This window comes from Phoxinus phoxinus, assembly GCF_949152265.1.
Source record: "Phoxinus phoxinus genome assembly, chromosome: 5".
Taxonomy (NCBI): domain Eukaryota; kingdom Metazoa; phylum Chordata; class Actinopteri; order Cypriniformes; family Leuciscidae; genus Phoxinus; species Phoxinus phoxinus.
The window spans coordinates 31,350,214-31,356,612 of record NC_136880.1 but is presented as its reverse complement, the minus strand read 5'-3'; positions in this window follow the sequence as shown (position 1 = coordinate 31,356,612).

The window sequence follows — 6,399 nt, the reverse complement described above, 5'->3', positions numbered from 1 at the left end:
GTGCCCTGAAGCCCACAGTGATAGGAAACACAACTGCACCCTACAAAAACTGAATGAGAAATTATATTTAAGGCAGAAGATCATGATGCACAATGTGGATTTAAAAACAGCGGCACTGTACAACTATTGAATATTTAAAGTATCAATGTGCTGTTCATATCTGTATTAATGGTTAATATTTCAGGGAATCACGACACACTAAAAGTTGTTTAAAAACTTATTCCAACATGTAACAACTGAGTGTCCACTTAACACAGAGTGTAATAAATGAATTAGACTGGCATAATGCCAATATTAGGTTGTTGACTACAGTTTCTTTCTATATATTGAGTATTTGTAGGGTATAAGATGAGCAAGGAGGTAGCCTACAGTATGTGTGGGAGGAGCTCAATATTTTGTCGACTCCTACAGAATAAATCAGAGAAAACAATGTCTTACCTTCATACTGATAATCTGAACTCAAACTACAGAATCATGTTACTCATCTCTTCTGTTTTAACATTTATCCTAAGTTACTGTAAGTATTACTCATGTACATTTTGCTCTGTATTTCAGAACATCACAAAAAATATATTAAAAAAAAAGATTCAATTTGCTTTACTCTAAATTGAATCCATTACATTGCCTGATTCTTTAATGTTTTTGCAGGTGAAGTGAATGGGAATGTCATCAGACCAAACCAAACATCTGTAGTTTCAACAGAAGGAAGCAGCATCACTCTGTCCTGTACATATGATGGATCAGCTTACAGTCTCCACTGGTACCGGCAGATGCCTGGATCAAGACCCGAGTTTCTGCTTCTGATTATGAAGTCTTCAAAGTTTGTCACCAAAGCTGACCGACCTCACCCCGCACATGTCCATTAAACTTCATGATAAACTTGTGGATCTGGAGATCTCTTCTGCTGCTGTATCTGACTCTGCAGTGTATTACTGTGCTCTGCAGCCCACAGTGACAGGAACATAATCTACACTGTACAAAAACAGGTTTCTTGTATATTGTATAGTCATATTTCGAAGAGGGAGGAGCTTCTTTCCATGCAGTGTCTCAGTCTTTTCCCCTCTTTCCTTTCCTTTGAGTGTGTGTTGCCTTACACTGAGAACTACTATATTAGCAAATGTTAGTGCACACTTATTTCTTGTCAATTATTGGTCATTTAAGACAACTTTTACAAGACAAAACACATTATAATTTACAATATGTTAAGTTAACCAGTACAGTATGAACTCATAGACAGGACAAATTCCTACTATCATAAGTTTGCTATTGTATTTATTTGCAACGGACAATGACAGTCCTTATTACAAAAAAAAGTTACAAATACTTTTTTAAATATTTGTTCAAAGAATCATGTTCAAACTTCTTAAATATTATATATTAGGCCAAAAATGAATGTTGTTTAAGATACATCCCTTATGAAATGAAGAGATATGTAGCAAAAGTGATCTCACCTGCATTCTGCCAGAAGGTGGAGCTCTAAGAACCAATTGTAGTTCAGTCTCAGTTCAGATTAAAAACAGAGCAGACAGACTTACATTGAGTCACTTTTGCTCTAGGAGGAAACTGTAAGTCTTGGATCTCAAAGTCATTGTCTCTTATTAGTGCAGATGTTGCTCCTTGTATTCATTGCATTTTCTCTTCTAAGAGGTGAGTGATTCATAACAATTAATGCGGGAATGATTTCCCCCTTTTTATACTGTTGACAATTTAAATGTGTCCATTAGAAATGATTAATTTTAGTTTGACTGTTTGTTTATTTGTTTTAAACAGAGAATGCTGCTACAGACGTGATAACACCATTATTCACAGAGAAGCATGTTTTGGAAGGAAAAGATGTTACACTGATCTGCAAATACACTGGCAATGTTCAAAGTTTGCAGTGGTACCGTCAGTATCTCGGATCCAAACCTGAGCACCTCATTTTATACTTTGAGACGAGCCCCAAATCAGAGCCCTCTCTCCGTCTGACCGCTGCGGCTGATAAAGTCATCAAACATATGAATCTGACTATCTCTTCTACAGAAGTCAAAGACTCTGCCATGTACTATTGTGCCCTGGAGCCCACAGTGATAGGAAACACAACTGCACCCTACAAAAACTGAATGAGAAATTACATTCAAAATGGAAAATCATGATGCTAAATTTAAAAACTTAATATAAAACAAGTTATCAGCTCTAAAGGTGTTGAACATAATTATGAACATACTGTAGAACCGCAAACTCTAATCATACCATTTCAGTACGTCCAAACCCTGTCTAAATACAAAACACATGTTTTTTTTCTAGCTTACAGTACTTATACTGAAAAGGCAGTATTCTCAGCAGATGCAAACTAGGCTATATCAAGAAATGGCTATGCCTTATTCCAAGGATGATTCTCAGCATACACAGTATAATGTATAATAAATGACATACCTGATACACTTATGCTGCTGACTATTAAACAATGTACTGTAGATTTGTACCAAACTTTGCACAGAGGAAGAACATGGAGAACTTCTGGAGTATGTGTGAAGCTGTGAAAGTAAGTAATATGTGAGAATAAGTAGGTGGAGCTAGCTGAGGGGAAAGCCACTGCAAAACAAAGGAACGGTACAATGCCTCCAATGACAAGAGAGAGATAGCAGTTCTCTTGAAAAATTTTCACAAAAACAATGTTGTTGCTCTGTCTCTTCATACTTTTCTATTATTTTGGTAAGAAATTAGCTTTTATTGCTTTTAGTTCTTGTACTTGGGTAAAAAAAGACAACTTTCTGTTTTTGTTTCCTTTCAGTGCTAAGTAATATGTGCTAAATCTATGTCTTTACAGGTGAAACTACTGGGTATGGAATCAAATCAGATAACAACACCATAGTGTTAATGGAGGATGAAAACATTACACTCTCGTGCACATATGAAGGCTCAGTAGACAGTTTGCACTGGTACCGACAAAAACCCGGATCAAGATCAGAATTTCTAATAATGATTGATGAAGCTTCTGAATATGTGACAAAAGCCAATCCACCTGACCCACATCTGTCAATCAAACTTCATAAAGCACAAAATCGTGTTCATCTGGAAATCTCCTCTGCAACAGTTATGGATTCTGCTATGTATTACTGTGCTTTGAGGCCCACAGTAACAGGAAACACACATACACTGTACAAAAACCCCTCTACTGTCTATAACAATTCAGAAGGATTGTGCATTTAAAAATGTAAACATATTTCAATGTAAAAAGTAAACTGGTCTTTTTATTTTGTGATGCTGTCTTCTGTCTTTTTAGTTACTGTAAGTGCAAATTCCATGAGATATTACGTCCAGATGTCGGCACGGAAGTTGCATTTTGAGAACAACAATACAACTTTAATCTCAACCACCACATTCACATTCTGGAGTCCTGCAACCAGCATAATGTGACAGCAGCTACAATGAGTGCTCCAAAAGTCCCACTATTTACAATAGGTGAGAGACAAATGTGGTGTAGTTGATTTACATGGGGGAATTTTTATTACACCAAGCTCATACGGGCATTAGACCTACACAGACCACAAGATGAGGAGCACCTGCTGGACTCACCAATAACCTTTTCAAGTCACCATGAAATCAAAATGGACAGTCGGTTCTTGTTTTGTTTTTTAATGGAATATTTTATGGAGGGTTTATTATAAATTATTTATCCATATATATATATATATATATATATATATATATATATATATATATATATATATATATATATATATTTAAAGGGATACACCGTTTTTTTTTTTTTTCATATTAAACTATGTTATTCCCTTAATTAAGACGAGTTAATACCTCTCTCGTCTCAGTGCGTGCACTTAATCGCTCTGGCGTGCGGTGACATGACTCGGCGCAGTATCAACAGGTATGTATCAACTCATCTTAGTTAAGGGAATTACATAGTTTAATATGAAAAAACGGTGGAGTATCCCTTTAAGTCATAAGCCCTTGTAATCTTTTGATGACATGATGACATGTTTACTGGCATGAGGGCGAACAACATGTCTCACTTGAGATCACAGAAACAGCAAACAGCTATCCAATAATCCAATCAATTCCTAATGGACAAAATCAAGTCCCGTCCTACATTTTTTCTTGTTCGTGTTGTGAAGCCGTTTCACTTAAAGGGGTCATGACATGTTTTTTTTATTTTTATTATTATGTTCCCTTAGGTGAAATTATAGTATTACTATAGTTTTCTTTTACAAAAAAACTTTTAAAATGTAGTGATTTATGACCTTTTCCCACCCTGTTTCTCATCCTCTGATTCAAACAGTCTGTTTTGGGGGTGTTTCCCCTTTAAGAGTTCAGTGTTAACGCCCACTGTTATGATTGGCTAACGTCAGTGCCTATGCATCAATTATTAACGCCCCAGCCAGAACATTTGCGGATTCAGCGTATTTAAAAAGTAGTTTAAAGTTTTTAATACATTACTTACAGTTTGCGTCGTCGTTGTTGAGCCCAGAATAGTCGGCACAGACTTATCTTTGAGCAACAGTATCATTTTGGGATTTGTTCTCAAAACAGTCATCCTTCAAATGGACTGGGACGTCCGCAAAAAAATAAAGTGCATCCACTGGATCTTTCTGCAGCGTATTCAAAGATGTTGTTTGTCCACAGCCAGGAACAGCACATCTGCGTGGCATGCATCGTAATTTCCCTGTACACAGACCCACTCGCTGTCCGTCAACTGAACACTTGTGAGGCTCGGGCGCGACAATGATACGAAATGAGCGTAGTTGTCTTGCGCTTAAAGCATAGTTGTCTTGTTCTGGAGGCAGTCAAACGCTGGTACGTCACTTCGTACCGTGACGTCACTTCTTACCATGGATCCAGAACGAGCTGTATTTAGAGCTTGATTAAATAAATGATTCGTTTATAATGGGGAGGACGTCTTAAGCTATGAAACTTGCAGGACGTTTTAATGGTACAAAGACCTCTTATATACCAAAAGATCAAGGCAAATTTGGTTTCTCATGTCATGACCCCTTTAAATATATGTCACACAATAGGAAAGAAAAGACTCTCTCAACTTCCATTTCATGACTTAATATATTATTTGATATAGTTGCTGTTTCTCAATGTCAAGGATACTTCCTTGGCAGGACTGGTCCTTCCAAGTGATTTCCTTCAGAGGCTAGGCGAGGCTCCTCTTTAGAATTCGGAGAACACGTAAATGGAACAGGCTAGCAAGTGCACATCATTGAGTCATTACACAGTGAAAAGGTCCGCTTTCGGCGCAGAAATGGAAGTGCTACTGATTTGGTTGCTGTACAGCAATTGAACTCAAGTGGACATCTGAAAATCTCTGTGAAAAATGTGTAAAAAAAAAAGTCAAATCAAATCTTGTTTTTCATGCCCTAAAGCATTAAAAACACTTAGGAAAAAAATCCTGCCTGAGGTTATCATAATTCATGCATGAAAGGGTTCAAATGTGCATAAACAATTATTTCCATCCTTTTCTCCCACCTTGTTCTTGGTTTTTAAATTGTCCCACTTTTTTGAGCAAGATAGCTGCACGCATAGGATTGTGGGTGATTTGGGAGCGCGAAGGATCCTTCCTTGACATTGAGAAACAGTTAATGTGTTACACAATCACATTACAAAACTGTTAACTGTTTGTCAATGTCAAGGAAGGATCCTGCTGATAAACTATGCAAAATATCATAGGCCTATATACAATGCTGTGCTGTTTATACCTATTTTTAATGGGTGCACATTCTGTGATTTTACAAAAGAAATGAAAAGAGTTTGAAAATGTTTTCTGCAACAACAACAAGAAAAAAGAGAAAGGGTAAAAAATGTCCCTTTTACCAAACTTCTTGAAAGTTATCCCCTGGCCCATTTCAGTTTTTCAGTCGTCCAAGAACAAATAATATACAAATAAGCTGTGAAAGCTGTTCGTGGCCTTCTGTTCCTCAATGCTTTTATTAACTATGGTGTACATAAAGGGACATCTGCGTTGTGTTTATCAAATTTTGCGTTTTACTCAGAAGTTGTTTAACACTGAGAGAACAACACTTGTCATGTAAAACCGAAAAGATACTTTGTTTATTTAATTGAAACAACACATTTACAGTAATGTAAGTTCACGTGATTAAACGCATTTGATACATCGAAAGCGGCTTAAGAGAGAAGAACATTTGAGATAGGCCTACGCGCGGACTACAAAACTGACGGAGCAGCAGCTGTGGATGGCAGTGAAAGCTTTAGATGACACCAGTACATTTCTCCATCTCTGTAAGGTACGGACACCACATGAAAAACAACGCGTGTGACACACTGGATGCGTGGCGTGAGCGTGGCGTTTCTGTTGCGTGTCAGCTGCGTGGCGGCTGCGTCGCGTTTTCTGTCTTTACACACCAGAACCGTGCTTGGCGCGGCGCTGGCGCGCTG